Source organism: Panthera leo, chromosome E3, assembly GCF_018350215.1.
Source record: "Panthera leo isolate Ple1 chromosome E3, P.leo_Ple1_pat1.1, whole genome shotgun sequence".
Classification (NCBI taxonomy): domain Eukaryota; kingdom Metazoa; phylum Chordata; class Mammalia; order Carnivora; family Felidae; genus Panthera; species Panthera leo.
The window spans coordinates 5,668,620-5,684,808 of NC_056694.1; positions in this window are offsets into that span (position 1 = coordinate 5,668,620).

Here is a 16,189-nt window from a genome sequence, read left to right on the forward strand (position 1 = left end):
GAAAGTCTTGGGTTCGAATTCTTCTCATCCTCCTGGCTTGGTGACCTTGGTTGGTGTGTCCTTTTACCTGCCGAGCCTCAGGGAGATGAGGCACCGGGCTGTGGTACAGATGCGGCATGCGGAGGCAAGGAAAGCAAATGTTTTCTCATGTTGGAAAGAACACTGCATGAGACTGGTGAAGCAGCTGGGTGCCGGCTCTGTTCTATGTGCTTGGGAGACATTAGTGAACCAGACATCAGACATCCCTCACTCGTGAGTTTACATTCCAGCGGGAGAGAGACAGTAAACAAAAAGCAGAATACATATGGAGTTTCTGTATCCGGCTAGAGGAGTGAAGGGTTATGGAAAAAGGAAAAGCCCAGCCAGGTAAGGGCTGAGAGTGTAGCCAAGTCGTATGGGCTGAGTACTAGGGAGGAGTTTCGATATGGAATAAGGCTGTTAGGGGAAGCCTCAGAGAGTGGGCAGCATTGGAGCAAAGACTTGAAGGACACCAGGGAAGTAGCCAAGTAGAGATCCAGGGGAAGAGCATCTGGGCAGGGAGACAGTCAGTGCAAAGGCCCTGTGGCAGGAGTGTGCCTGGTGTGTTTCCGGTGCGTGGTGGCAGCTGAGGGAAACCACTGAAGAATTTGAGTTTTTACTCTGAATGAGAGGGGGAGGCACTGCAGGGTTTTGATAAAAGGAATGGCATTATCTGCCATCGGGGGAGGCAAGGACATAGCCGGTTGACCAGTTAGCAGAAGGCCATAGATGATGGTGGCCTGGACCAGGATGGTTACAGTGGAGTGGTGAGAAGTGATGCTTTCCAGATGTATTTTCAAGAGTATTTCCAGACAGATTGGATGTGGGTATGAGGGAAGGGAAGAGTCAGACGTGACTGAAGACCTTGGCTGCCATCAACAAGTGTGGGTAAGACCTTGTGAGGAGAGGTTTGGGATGGAAAGTCAGGGTTAGGGCTTTGGAAAGGTTGAGTTTAGATGTCCACTGGACAATTCCCAGCAGGCTGCTGGACAGGAGTCTGGACTTTGGGAGGAAGATCCAGACTGGGGATGTACAACTGGGAGTTGTCTGTCTATGGATGAAATTTAGGGCCAGGAGACTGAACAAGGTTAAGGGAGTAAGTACATATGAAGAGAAAAAGGGGGCTGAGCTCTGGGGCCCTTCAAAGTCAAAGAAGTCAAAGAGAAGAGAAGGAACAAGCCCATGGTGCAGAAAAGCCGCCAGTGAAAGTTGGGACTGTGAGTAAAACGGGGGTCACTGTTGACCTTGACAATGGTGATGGGCTGGTGTGTCCTCCCCAAACTCATACAGGGAAGCCTTAACACCCTGGGATCTTGGGACATGACTGTATCTGGGGGCCTTTAAAGGGGTGATTATGGTAGAATGAGAGATGGGCCCTAATCCAGTAACACTGGTGTCCTTGTAGGGAGATGTGATTAGGACACAGATATGCATGGAGGGAGGAGCACGTGAGGACACAGAGAGGAGACTGCTGTCTACACCCCAAGAAAGAAAGGCCTCAGAAGGAGCCAACTCTGCTACACCTTGCTCTCAGACTTCCAGCCTCAAGAATCACGAGAAATAAATGTCTGTTGGCCAAGCCCCCCATCTGTGGTACTTTGTCACCGTGGCACCAGCAGACAAATCCCAAGCACCTCGGGGGAGAGGGCAGCAAATTCTAGCCAGGTGGGCTTAAGAGAGCAGAGAAGAGGGAACCCTTCCAAGGGTTTTACCGCCGAGAAGAGCAAAGACAAGGACTGTAGCTTTCAGAGGAAGTGGGATCAAGGACTTTTTTTTCTTTAAAGACATTTCTTTTATGATTTTAGGTGGGAGGCTTAACAGCTTGTTTTTATGCTGCTGGGAGTGGTCCAGTAGACGTCACAATGCGATGACGACGCAGGACGGTCGTTGCTGGAGTGACGGCAAGGCTGGTGGAAGGGGGAGGGGAGTCTGTGCCCAGAGGGCGGTGGGACACAAAGAGGCCTCCTGGCAGTTTGGGGGGACAGCTCCTTAGGCAAGTGGGATGAGAGAGGGGCCTGTCTAGCTCCCCCTTCCTTGTCTCTGCCTTTCCTTGTTTCTGTGCTGTTTCACGTCTGCAAGTTGTACAAAGCTGATAATGATGCAGTTGATTCTTGTCCAGCGAAAGGCAAGCCAACTGTGTCTACTGGAGGGCAGAGTATTGCTGCCGCCATTTTGCGTCTGTTTGCAAATTCGTGTCTGCCTTCCTTGTGTGATTCTTTCCATTCTCTTTTAAACCACAGGTCCTATCTCACTGATTCCCTCATTAACTGATGAGTTCAGTAAGATCTTTGACACACGTTTATTTTATATTTGTATGAGAGTCAGTATTTTACCTCAACGATCCTTTCTCACGACACTGATAGGACAGTAGGTATCTTTGCATATTCTCTTCTGATGGGTTTGATTTTTCCCATGGTTACCAGAGCTCTAAAGTGGGTCCCTTTCTAAAACCCTCATCTAGGAAGTGATGGGTGACAGGAGGGGGATACGGGCCACCTGGAGGGACCCTGTAGGTGTGCCGGCCAGGCAATGGCTTAGCCTTTCCAAGGGTGACAGCTCCCTGGACCTGTGTGGATTGCAGGGAGCTTCATTCCACCCCTGGCTGCAGGCCTACTTGGCAACACTGTCATTTTTCACCTGGAACCACCCCCCCCCCCCCCATACACACACAGGAGTTTGCTCCCCCTTCACTCCCACCAGCCCAGAAATGGCCAAGTTGATTTATTCGTGTGTCTGCAGTTCTGATGGGGGAGGGGGGCTCGTGTGACCCCAAGGGAACAACGCCTCCCATTCGAAGTTCTGGCCTAAGGAGAAATGGCAGGGGAGGGGGCTGCTCCAGGACAGAGGAGCACTGAGCTCAGCTCCCAGCCCACTTCCCCTCCAGGACTCCCTCTGGGACCCACATCTGACTCAAGTCTGGGAGGGGAGTGATATGCTGAGCAGAGGGCCTGCTTGGCAAGGGCAGGGTTCTGACACCACCCCCCGGCCTCCTCCCGAAGCCTGGGGCCCCCTCGCTCCCCTCTCAGTGGGCACCCCGCTCTGCCAACTATCCGGGTGTGCAAGGTCATAAATTTGGGTCTCGAGGTTCTGGGTTCTGGGTGCAAGTCCAAGCTCCTTCCTCCCCAGACGGACGGCCTTGGCAGAGTGTCTTCATCTCTAAGCTTCCACTTTCTCTTCTGAAAGCCAGGAATGGAAGGAACCTGCCTGTCTGGCTGCCGTGCAGATCAGGGCTCTGAAAGGGCCAAGCTCCCTCCTGCACTGCCCCTGCCCCTCAGCCTGGGAACGGCCCAGAGGCTCTGGTCTTGCTGTGTTCCCTGCCAGGGGAGAGGCAGCTAACTGCTCACTGTGATGCCACACCAGCACAGGACCAGGAACTGGACCTTCCCCTTGGAGCCTGGGGCCAAACTCTGTCCCCCACCTCGACTTCCTCTGGGGATCTTGGTGTGACCCTTTTGCCACGTATAAAGATGCCTCAGTGTTCTAGAATCTGTATATATATGTACATATATATATACATATATATATATGCATATATTTGTGAGATATAAATATATACATATATAACAGATATATGCGTATGTATGTATACATATATGTATGTATATACACACACACATATATTTGTGGCCTACTTTTCCAGTCTCCAAAACTCTATTCAATCTTGCAGGTTTAGACCAAAGGCTGCCTCCCACAGGCAGCCTTACTGGGTTGCTCACAGATTGAATTGATTACTCTTTCCTCTGCAGCTCAAATCCTGTTCCCCTCCTGGCTGCATTTAGACGTTTAGATTGTTTCCCCTATTAGGCTTATTTATTCATTCAATCATGTTTCATTCTTTCGTTCATTCATTCATTTGGCTGAGGTTTACTGAGCACCGTCCATGCACAATGTGTAGGCCCTGGCCTCGGCCTGGTGTCCAGATGTAAACGCATCAAGTCTCTGCCTTCAGGTGCCTGTATCCTCGGCAGGTTTCTGTTCCCGGCACTGAGGGCCTGCCTGCCAGGTAACAGGTGTTCGGTAAACAAAGGGACACTGTGAGCCCATTTGCCCAAACTTCCTGCACTTGGCACACCCTGTTTGTTTCGATTTTAACTGCACCTTTGCTATTGCACACTTTAATTAACATTCTTGGGCCCACTGCACATTCTTCCGCCCTCTGTGGGAGAGCTACGGCTTCGTGACAGGTTGCAAGTTATCACGTTCTTGGGAGACTCCCCGCTGCTCCGGCCTGGGTCCCACACTGGCCTCAGGCCCTGGGCAAGCCCCCGCCCCTCCCTTCCCAGCCCTGCCGTCCTTCTCTGTGACCTCTGAGCAGATGAGGGCAGTGGGCTTGCTGGAGCCTGTCCAAGGGGTGTGGCTGCCAATGCCACCACCAAAGTCCTGCCCCTCTCCCTGGTTTCGGGCTCCCATCTCTGGAGCCAGCTGTGCCCTGCAGAAGCAGCGTGTGCCTGACAGGGTTAAACCAGGCAGCAGCGTCCTGTGCTCTGCCCCGTGGGTGACGTTGTGTCCCCCAGGGGCCCAGACGCCCCACAGCGAGCCCACCCTCAGAAGAAGAGTGGCGGAAGCTGTAGACATAGGTGCCCATGGTGGCGAGCTGACCAGGCATGTCACACCTTCCTGTCCCTGCTTCTCAGGATCAAGCCAGGTGCAGGTCGGGCACCGGGTTCTGGCCCCTGGGGTCCATCACTCACCCTCCCCGACCAGGCCTGCGGCTCCTCCTGGGGAATCCTCTCCACCTCGCCCTACCGCACCATCTGGGTAGAAAGGCAGATCCAGGCAGTAGTTAAGGGGCGTGCAGTCCCCCCCCCCCCCACTGCTGGACTAGCCGTTCACTTTCTGTGAGCTTTGCATCTGGAATGGAATGAGGAGGCACGACGAGGTGTTGGGGGCGCTCACTAACCCACACCGGGCTCGCTCAGGGCAGACAGCTGACTAGTTTCTGCTGCTCAGAGGCCTGGCCCTTCCTGATTCTTCCTCCTCCAGACTTCCGGTGTGTTTTCTCATTCCTGCCATCCGTGCGTCCTGGTACGCTGGCTGGAGGCAATGGTCACTGGGTCAGCCGAGAGTGTCCATTCAGAGCATCTCGACGTGATCTCGGGAGAGACACGCTGCTCTGGGTCGGCCGGCAACCGTGGCTGAGCTTACTCTCATCCTTCCGGGGTCTTCCGTGGGATGGACACAGGAAGCCTTCCTAAGAAGACACTTACTACCCCTGAACTTCCATTCCGACTATGCTGGCCAGTGTGTCGTGCCTGCTGGTCACCATTTAGTGAGAGTCCACTTTGTGGCAGGCCTTGAACATGAGCAGGCACTGAATGCCCGTTGAAGAGGGAGCAGACTGAGGTTTACGGCGGGGAGGGAGGCCACGGCTTCCCTGAGGTCACAAAGGAGAGATGGGCAGAGTGCCAGGGTGGCTCAGTCGGTTCGGCTCAGGTCATGATCTCACGGTTTGTGAGTTCGAGTTCTGAGTTGGGCTCTGTGCTGACAGCTCAGAGCCTGGAGCCTGCTTCAGATTCTGTGTCTCCCCCTCTCTTTGCCCCTCCTCCACTCATTCTCTCTCTCTCTCTCAAAAATAAATAAACATTAAACAAATTAAAAAACAAAAAAACAAAGGAGAAATCGGCCCCAGGTGACCCAGGGCACAGCAGTGGCTCTCTCCTCCTCACCACGTGAAAGGGTCCCTTTCACCACGGGTTCCAAGGGTGTGTGAGGCCACTGATCTGAGGAAAAGTGTGGGGACAGGGACAGTTAGTGCCGTCCTATTCCTCCCTTCTCCCTGCCTCTGCCTCCTCTGAGTCCAGGGGAAGATCAGAGGCGCCAGTATGCTCTGGACCTACCGGCAAAGCAGCCTATGCTAGTGTCCTGGGGCTGCCCTAACAAAATTCCACAAACCGGTAGCTTAAAACAATAAAAATGTATTATCACATAGTTCTGGAGGCCAGAAGTCCAGAAATCCAGCTGTCTGCAGGGCCATGCTTCTCACCCCAGGCTCTAGGGGAGGGTCCTTCCTGCCTCTTCCAGCCATGGTGGCTCCTGGCAGTCCTGGGTGTCCCTTCACTGGTGGACACATCACTGCAGTCTCTGTCTCTCCTTTCATGGCCTTCTCTGCGTGTCTGTGTCTCTCTTCTTTTAAAGACACCATCCCATTGGATTTAGGGCCCGTGCTAATCTAGTAAGACCTTAATTATATCTGAAAAGACCCTGTTTTCAAACAAGGCCACATTATGAGGTTCTGAGTGGGTATGAACTTCCAGGGTGGTGGTGGGGACATTCTTCAGCCACCACACGGCCCTTCTGAGCAGGAAGCCAGCACCATCAGGAGTGCACAGGGAGGGCCAGCCGGTTGCGTCCCTCTCATCACAGCCACCTGTATGATCTGCGGCTGTGACCCTGTGTCAGCCCTGCCCAGGGCCCTGAAGCTCAGTGGCACGTGACACACCGGAGGCCCTGGGGTCTGGCCAAGGTCAACCCCAGAGTCCTGCTCAAGCAGGTCTGTCGTTCCAGACCTCTGTCTCCCCATAAAATGATAGGCCTCTTCTGAAGCACGTGCCCTCATCTGGGTCCTCAGCCTGCCCTGCGTCCAGGCGAGCAAGGCTGCAGGCCCCTGGGGCCCGGCGTGGCATTTCGTAAACAGAGCGTGACATTCGGAGGCAGCTCTGCAGCCTCTGGGGCGGCGGTTCTGTTTTCTGACGTACAAATTACCGTATTGTTGCAAATAAGAGTTGTAAACACAAGTAAGCCCCGGATCACAAATCCATTTTTATTAAAAAATACAACTCTCAGTGTTGGGAGCCCATTTTTCACCAAATGAGGCATATGACCAATCCATTAGAGGGAGAAAAATCAAAGGCAACGCTTCGCTTCGCTGGTCAGGTAGGACCCCGAACACACGAGTGAAGGTCAAAATGGCATTCAAGTATTTTATGTTAATTAAACCCTGTTGGTGGCTCAGCCTGGAGAGAAGTAAGTGAAACATTGGTTCCTCGTCGGGCTGTCCAGAGCACTGTCCTGCGGGAAAGAAGTGGGGCCAGTTGGGCCTTGTCGGTCTGCACTAATCGCTGTGAGCATCTCTGCCCTGCGGCACTCAGGTGGGACCCAGGCTCACGGCAGAGATCTCTTCTTATATGAACACACAGTCGGTTCCTATGAGCTTCCGATGAAAGTTATGTGCCAGGGCTTAGGGCGCCGGGGAGCCTGGAGGCCTGGGCTCTAAGCGCACAGTGGGTCTTGGGAAGCATCGGCGAAGAACCTGGTGGGGACTCTGCCCTGTGCTTTCCAGCTCAGTGTCCTCCTCAGTGCCATGGGAACGATGCCCACAGCTACCTCCAAGGCTGCTGTAGGGATTAAGTGCCTACTTCCACAAACGCCAGCCACCGTCACCCACACTCCTTTGATGACTGCTGGGACAAGTTTGCAATTATCAGCAGTAGGGGGTGGGCCTTTGCTCCTCTTAGGCGCGTGGGGTGCCTTCTTCCCTCACCAGCTCCTGGAGGTGGGTTATCCAATCTGATCCCAGAAGGCTCGTTCTGCTCTTGGCATTCAGCCCTCAGAGCCCACCACTATTACAATTCTTACTTTTTGTCTTCTCTTTACAGTAAACAACCAATTCACACCCTGAGAACTTACAGATTGGTAGGATATAAATACATCAATTTGTTTTAAGCCGTTGGAGAGCAAAATGACATTTTTAGCACTCAGAAGGGCTGAATCATGGTCTGGAGGTATGCAGTTGGATCAATTCCTTTGAGGGGTCAAGTGTAATTTTAGAGTAGAATTAGTATGATTCACGATGGAGCTGCTATACTTACAAAAAAAAAAAAAAAAAAATTCAGTTCCAAGCAAGGATTATCGTTCTTTTTACTTAAGCATTTTCTAAAAAGTTTAAGATGTGCTTTTGGAGGGAGGCGTTTATGACTCGTGAACAGTCTGAAATTGCCTCTTCCCACTGAGCACATCGTTGTTACAAACGGCTAAGTCACAGTCATGTGTCCAGATGACCTCTGTGTGATGGCCTAGGCCAGGCTAAGGTGACCCGCCCATTTCATATAACCCCCCAGGTTCCAATAAGTTCCTTTCATTATCCTGGTATTGCATAAAGGAATGGATTGGAAAAAGTCCAGTCGGGACAAATGGACCTCATAGGAAGCACCGAAGGAGGGGCCCCCATGGAATATCTGAGGAACTTGAAAGCCACATGCGCCTTGGATAGTATTAGGAAGGAGGACAAGAATTCAAAAGTTGATCATCTCGGTCTCCTCCTCTGTCTGATGAGGACCGTGGTGACCTGGACACTTTTCTGATGGAGGTCTCGGGGGTAAACTGAGGAGAAGGTGCTGTGGGTGCCTGCCTCCACTGAGACTTCTGGCCTCTCTTCCTGTTTTTCTCTTCTGCTGCCCATAAGAGAGATTCGTTTTGGAGTCTGAGGTCACCTCTATCGACAAAGAATATTTTCAAAGAAAGCCCAGTGGAGTTCGGGCCGGGTGCCTCTCTCTTGGCTTGCGTTGGGGGAAGAAAAGTTTAGAATCAATAACCAGAAATTTGAATTAGTTCAACTCTTTTTCAGAATAACCAGGAGTAGGATGGACGCGTCCTCCCCACTACCTAAGGCCCAATCCTTACTCTTCCAATTCTAGCTCATCCTCTCCAGGCCTGTGCCTCCCAGGCCAGCTCCTGGGGCCTCCGTGGGGTGAATCCTCACCCCGAGATCACACGCCCAGATGCAGCCATCTCCAAGTAATGGGTTAGCTAGCAGCACATTATTTCTGGATGATCTTCAAAATATTCTGCTCAGATTTATTTCAAGTGTGGATTTAGTTTCTGTCCTGCGGTGTTACCAGTTGGTAAGGATGTGTTCTGCCAAGGTAATTTGTTCTACTGTGGCCCAGGTGAGATGTAGCAAGGAAAGACATGAAATCTTCAATTTCAGGAAGGAAAGAGCATAAATTCTGAAGTGTAGCACCCGCCAGTGCGGGAAGGTCCCAGGGGAAGGCTGTGAAAGAATTCTATAAAGTTTTAATAGCTCAAGACCCAAGGTAGCAGAATTAAATGCAAGCTTGGGGACCAACTCTTTTCTTGATCGTATAAAACGTGGGGGAAATCTCTCTCAACTCAGGCAGCGCCTTGGGTGTTTGGGCGGAAAGCGGACACATCAGCATTTCGAAGCACGTGCCGAGTTTTTTCCAATCTCATCAGGAGAGGTGGAGCCCCCTCCCGGACGTGCGGAACAGTGAGGTTAGCCTGGAGCTGCAGGACACAGGTATCTTTATCCCTCGTGACAGGTAACTCGGTAACGCACTGAATACTGTGAGTCGTTTCAGAGAATTATCAAATTCAAGGGTGTTGTGGAAATCCCCAAATTTGTAGCCAGTTGCTCAGAAGTGTGGGTGGCCTGGTGGTCCCTGAAGCGTGGCTGGTGTCTGAAATTCGGGTAGCCCTGGGGAGCCCTAGACTTATGGGGTTTGTGCTAACTCCCGGGGGGCACAGAATTCTGGGGCAATCTGAACTGAACTGTAGTACAAAATTGTAGTACACCCAGTTGGTTTTCCCTTTTCATTCAACGGGGAAAATATTCCCACACATACTCCTAAAAGGAATCAGGAGTCCCCAGATCCTTCTGTCACAGGAGGCTGGCGAGGCCAAGAGGCTTTTCTTTTGCACAACTGGTTCCCACACTGGGGACAAGCAGGCTTTAGCATGAAACCTTGGCCTGAAAAAGCCAGTTACCCGCTCCTTCTTATGTCCTCAGCTCGAGGTGCCCCAAAGCCACCACGCCATCCGTTCAGAAACAAAGGCATAAATATACACAAAGACTACAGGTCCAGGTGCACATGCCAAAATCACCTTTCCCAAGTGGCAGAGGAGCCCCGAGCGAGTGCGTGTCCTGGGGACTCCGTTGTGACTCGGGTGCCGTGTGGACACAGGCTGAGGGAAGTAAAGGCTCCCCCCCTCTCCTCGCATCGAAGCCTTCCCACAGCCCCACTGTTGGGAGGAGTTCCTGGCAGTGATCTATTTGTAGCGTCGCTATTTAACCGGGTGACTTGCCTTGGCAGCCACTGAGATCTCGGATCTAACAGATTTGAAACTTAATCCCCGCAGCGCCAACAAAGCCCTGCTCTTTTCATGTGGCTAAAAACGTACGGCATCCAGACATGGCTCAGTTGTGCTGTCTACGTGGCATTTAAAACACCTCTGCCCACGTGGGGCATCCACATGAGCCAGGTTTCCTAGTAGGAGTGTGATCTTCAAAAACATAAAATAAAATAAGGCGTGGGGAAAAGGCTCAGAACTGGCTCTGGCAGCAGCATGCTTAGCTCACTAGAAGAGAGAGTGAAGCTCCCCCTTCCTCTCGTCAGTACGGCCCAGAATTGGGGGGAGAGGAAGCCGAGAGGGTAGGGTTGTGCAAATGGGCTGAAAGGGCTGCGTGCACGTTTCAGGAGAGTTCTGTGGCCCCAGGGCTTGACACATTCCGAAAGGGGACTGCACGGTTTAAGGAAAGGATCCAAAGCCCTTTGAACACCTTCATCTCACTCTGTTTCCACTGTTGTCTGGAAGAGAGCCAACATCCACATGGCTGGCCCCTGCTTCCAGCTTCCTCTCCTCTTTGCTTATTTTCTTCATGATGTATCACAACATCTGTTTCCCTGATTATCATCCAAGATCGGAGCCCTGGGGAGGCAGGATCTGGTCCGTCTTCTCTCTGTCGCACCTCTGGACTCAGCATGTTGCCCGCACACAGTTGGAGCTGAATAAATGTTTCGTAAGGAAGCCTCCTAGCTGGCCTCCCTGCTTCTGGCCTCACCCGTTTCACCTGCCTACTCAGCCCACCACCTGAGACACTGCTCAGGTAACAGGTGACAGGGGGAGGGCGTTTACTTCCGGCCTGGCCTGTGTGAAGCCCCTGCCCTAGTGGTACAAGTCCCTAACCTGGCCAGGTCCTCTTGTGCCCTCCTCGGCCTGGGTCTTCGAGGCATCCTCAGCCTCGCACGCCCATGCCCTCCCCTTGCCTCTCAGTCTTCCTTCATCACGCATTTGCTGTTTCCTTTTCAGCTCAGGCCCACAGCACCGTGCACAAAAAGGGGCTTGGTGACTACTGAACAAAAACGTCAGACACCCTGTGTCACCAAGCTGGGCCTCACACCAAGCAAGTCTTCTCTTTTAAAGACTTACCGTGTATATAATGTGCCACCATAAGTTCTTTTTGTCAGTACTTGAATGGAGCTGCAGCCAGTTGGGGGAAAAAAAAGTCTGTTTTTCATCTAGTGGAAAAAACAACCCAATATCAGGGAACTCAGCCATTTGCACATCCGGATCCTCTTACCACAAACGGCTTAAGTGCCCAGACATGCCGCTGATCCCCTTCTAGATGGTTCTGGTGCCAGAGCCAAATGAAATTCCAGGCGGCAGGGGACAGAGCTCTTTGTGGCTTCCTGGAAGTATGGTCATTGATGAGACTTGATATTAGCGGCTTCTGCAAACAGCCAGGAACCTGGTAATTGCTCCTCAGAGCTAGTGCCCAGAGGCTGGGCGGGCAGGTGCATGGAGTAATGGACTGGTACCCAGGGAAGGAAAGCATGGGTGTTGGGGAGGGTGGCCGTGCAATCAATGAGAGGAAAAAGACTTGTGAGTCTGACAGCCATTCAGAGAAATATTCTGAAACTCGTCTGCTCTTCTTTCCTTGGGTTTAGGGCTTTTTGGCGGTGGGGGTGGGGGTGGGAGGGCAAATAAACTTTATGCTATTGAAAAGCCCTGCTGTAATGACCCCCAGAAGACGGAGGTCGAATCCCGAAGGGTCCTAACGGAGCCTCCTTCCTTACTCATGAACTTGTAAGCATGAGAGCAGTTTCTCTCCACGTACCCCGCCCCCCGCCCCGCCCCCTGACTCCAAGGGTGTCTACATTCAGTAACGGGTCAGCTGTAGCCTCTGTTCACCTGGCCGGGTTTCCCCGGGTCTCAGTGACCAAAAGCAGCGATTAACTTTTTCTTGCAGCCATCTGCACCTATCCGGTACAAAACATGACTTTTGGTTAAATTAACAAGAAGAGTAATGACGACTGATGACTGCTTATATTGGCACAGTACGTCCGAAGGAACAATATGGTCAGGAAGGCTGAGGGAAGGGCAGATAGCGGAGGTGGGACTGGCCGCTCCTGAAGTTAACCCCCTGTTCGTTGTGCTGCCATCTTCCTCGGTTCCCCCACCCACAGAAGCAGAAAATGACGGTGAGCGTTTTCTTGAGGTCCAAAGCTCGTGGAGGCCCCGATTGTCAGCCACTGCAGCTTTCAGGTCAATCGTGACATACTGGGCTCCCCAAGAGCAGCAGGGCCCTCTGACTGACCTTTCTTTCAGGAGGGTCCTGTTTGTGCTGCCCAGGCCACAGCACTGAGAGTCTGGGGTGGGGGGGGGGGGGTTGGTGAGATTAGTTGGAGATTACCTAGGGTTGCTGTAGTTCCCCCCATCTGTAAACTTCCAGGAAGTGTGCAAAGCTGGCCTCTGACCTGGAATCAGACCGTGTTCCACTTTTTTTCCCCCCAAGAAATAGAGTCACCTCTTCTTTGGAACATGACAAATATTTCAAACATGAGCACCCAATGGTGTCTCCCCAGCATTCTTCTGCCCCACAGTGCCTGGGTCCTCACGTTGCTTTCTGGCTGCTCAGAATCCCCACAGGGGAGTGCGGACATCTTCTCCCAGGAGGCTTTTTCTTTACACGCAGTGTGGCATGCCGAGTCTCATACCTCTTGCTGAGAGAACTTGGGCTCTCCCACTGGCTAATCTGAAGGACTAGTTCATCAGTTACTAAAGACTGACAAGAATAGTTAGTGATGTGGTGCCTTGATGTCCCTAGATGATACATTTGAACAGGATTTTGACAAAAGCCGAGAGTAAAAATGGGGCACCAGCGGGCACTGGGGGAGATGTCTGGTATAGAAACTTAGCAACAGTTCACAGTGGCTCAGCTGTCAAGAGGCCTGACCACAGAGAGAGGAAGAGTGTGTCATTTATTTATTAAAATTTTTTTTCTAACGTTTATTCATTTTGGAGAGACACAGTGTGAACGGGGGAGGGTCAGACAGAGAGGGAGACAGAATCCGAAGTAGGCTCCAGGCTCTGAGCTGTCAGCACAGAGTCCAAAGCGAGGCTTAAACCCACGAACTGTGAGATCATGACCTGAGCTGAAGCTGGACACTTAACCTACTGAGCCACCCAGGCTCCCCAGAGTGTGTCATTTATTGAGCCCCTGCTGGGCTGTCAGACCTCTCTGTGTCTCAATTTGCTTGTTTTCTTCTTCAGTTTGCTTTCTGTAACTCTCTGCATGCAACCTGTGTCTCCGGAAGTAAGCATCAAATTTCTTGTACACTCTGATTCCTCTCTGCCAGGGCTGCTGAGGGAGGGCAAGGTGGGGACATGGGGAGGGAAAGACAGGTGCCTGCCTGGCCATGTGGGACAGTCCTTAGGAGCTAAGCAGAGCTCCTGTTCTGGGGGTTCAGTGGACCCTTTCTGTCTGTCCAGACCCCCCACCCACTCCCTGGGATGGCCAGATCACCCTGAGGGGGCCATTCTAGTGGGAGCTGCCAACTATAGCACCTTAGCTCAGGGATTGGCCCAAGGGGAGGGCACATGATTTGAGCCAGGCCAATCAGAGTGCTTCCCTGGGATTTTAAAATTTGTATTCCCTCCTCTTGGGCTGCCAAACTGTGAGGAGGTGAGTTCAGAGCTGCCATGGCTGAGCATCTTTTTTTCACAAGGAAAAAGGCCATCCACAGTGGGAAATAAAGGAGTTGACATGTGGAGGGAAACGGAAGCAAGAGACAGGGTGGAGAGGCCTGGCAGTGTCCAAAGTCCCCAGGGCCAGCTCAAGGTGGGGGTGTGGAGAGCAAGGGGCAGAACCAGAAGACGCAGTGGCAGAAACGGAGACATGGTGGGCGTTAACTGAAAAGAAATGGGTGGACAAGAGCAGAGAATGACAACGGAAAATCACCATGACCTTGACGGGGCAGCTGGGACAACTGTCTGCAGGCCAGACCAGTGCCCACTGATCACCAGCTGCCTGGAGGGATGCTGTTTTCTAGTTTTCCCAAGGTGCCATTCACAGTGGCCTTGGGAGTCTCCCTCTCTTTGGAACTGTTTAACGAGGGCCAGCCTCTGCCCCTGCCTGTGTACGAGATACAGGGCAGAGGAGACAAATGCAGACTTGTGCTCACAGTGTCTAGTCAGGACGCAGGCAAGTCAATGTGCAGTTACTGTGCCTGTGAGGAGGGTCACGGGAGAACCTCAGGGGCCGAGTCCAGAGGAGGGAAGTGTCTGGGTGGGCTTCCCGGAGGAGGCAGCAGGGATAGCGAAGCCTAAGTGGATCACGGCCATCGGGCCCCTCTGAGTCTGCAATATTCATGCCTTAACCAGGTAGAGGCTTTCGTATTGCTCAGTTTTTTCACATCTCTTTTATTTGACCCTAAAAGCAGCCGCTTCAGGAGAGGAAGGCAAATGTTACGACTGCCATTTTATAACGAAATCCTGGAGTATCGACTCCTGAAGTGGCCTAAGGCAAGGGGAGAAAACATCACTTATTGAGCACCTTTTATGTGCTGGGAACTCTGCAACACCCACGTTTACTCTCCTGGTCCACTGCGAGTTTGATGAACTAGCACTTTCACTGACAGAGAGACTGAGGCTCGGCTGATGCAGGTGAAGAGCTCCCAGCTCTGCGGGAAGCCGTTTTCCAGGCTGGAGCGAGGCTGTCAGGGCTGCCCGAAAAAGAAAACTCCTCTCCCACTAGCTCCACCACCAAAGGGGCCCAACTGGCTCACAGAATGGGAAGGTTCAACGACGAGGTGGGTTGCAGGGTTGGTTGGATTCAGCAGCTCAATAAAGCCATCAAGCACCCGGTTTTCCTTCAGGCTCTGCCTTCCAAGATGGCAGCTTCGTCATCAAGCAGCCTCCCTCGCGGTGGCAAAAGGGCCTCCAGAGTTTCAACCTGGAGCAACCACTACCACACTTTCCTTTTGAGATATGGTAAAATCAGAAAAGCAAAGGTGTGTTTTTTTCCTAGGAGGTTCCTAGCAAATTTTCCTTACGTGCCATTCCCCCAAACTGGAACACAGGTCCGTCCCTGAGGCGGTGTCAGGAATGCTGTGGGCTGACTGGCTGAGCCCTGGGTCACCTGAAACAGTCACCCGTGGCAGCAGGGACGGGATCATCCTGTTTAGAGGGCCAGAGTTCGTCGCATGCACAGGTGGACAGCTCACGGAAGCCCGATGTTTCACGGGAGTCTGGCCCTGTTATGTGCTTGGGCGGGGGACGCTGGCAGGCAGCCGGCGGAGTCCCCAGCGTTGCTGGTGGCTTCTTTTCTACGTTCACAGGACTGAACAAACAGCTTTGCATATTCATGGAAGCAGCAGAGCCTCGGACTGGATGCATGGGTGCATTTCTAGCCTCTCAGGGAAGGAAACAGCTAAATGAAGAGGCTCTCAAAGGATTTGGTGTTCTCGATGGTCTTCTGGAGGACATTTTTCGTGATCCCTGCAAACTTGCGCACAGTCAGAAACGGAGCCCACATCAGGGCTTGTTGTTGCCTAGTTGACTCAGGCACAGGAGCCCTTTGGCAGGTAGGAGAAGGGGAAGGTGGGTGCCTCTGCCTGGGTGCCCTAGGAGCTGACGGCACTGGGCCCTGGGCAGTCATGGTGGTAGGCCAACTCACCCAGGTGGAAAGACTCAGGCACCCAGAGTGTTTGATGAGGTGCTCAACCCCATCTCCCCCAACCCAGAGGGTACATCAACTCTGCTTCCACGAGGTGCAGATGAAGAGAAGGCTGTTAGTTAACTGTGGGTCCCAGGCTGTTTGTGCATCCATCCTCTGTTACTGCCAGGAGCCGGTTCAAGTTCACATAGCTCCTGGCCCAGGCAGTGCCCACAGGCTCTTCCCTCTTGCCCCTGGTTTATTTGTCCAGCTCTCATTGTCTGAGCTGCACCTGGGAGTCAAGCCCAGAGCTGAGTGCTGGCCGAGCAGAGATGGGTGGTAGCCCGTGCCCTTGAGCGCACAGGACCGAGGGGGGCAGGAGGGAGACGCTCGGCGGGGCAAGTTGTGGAGCACCCAGGCAGAGAGGAACTTGAGAAGCACTGAGTACCCCTGGAGATATGTGGGCACCAAGCCATGAAAGGCCGTGGTGTTTGGGGA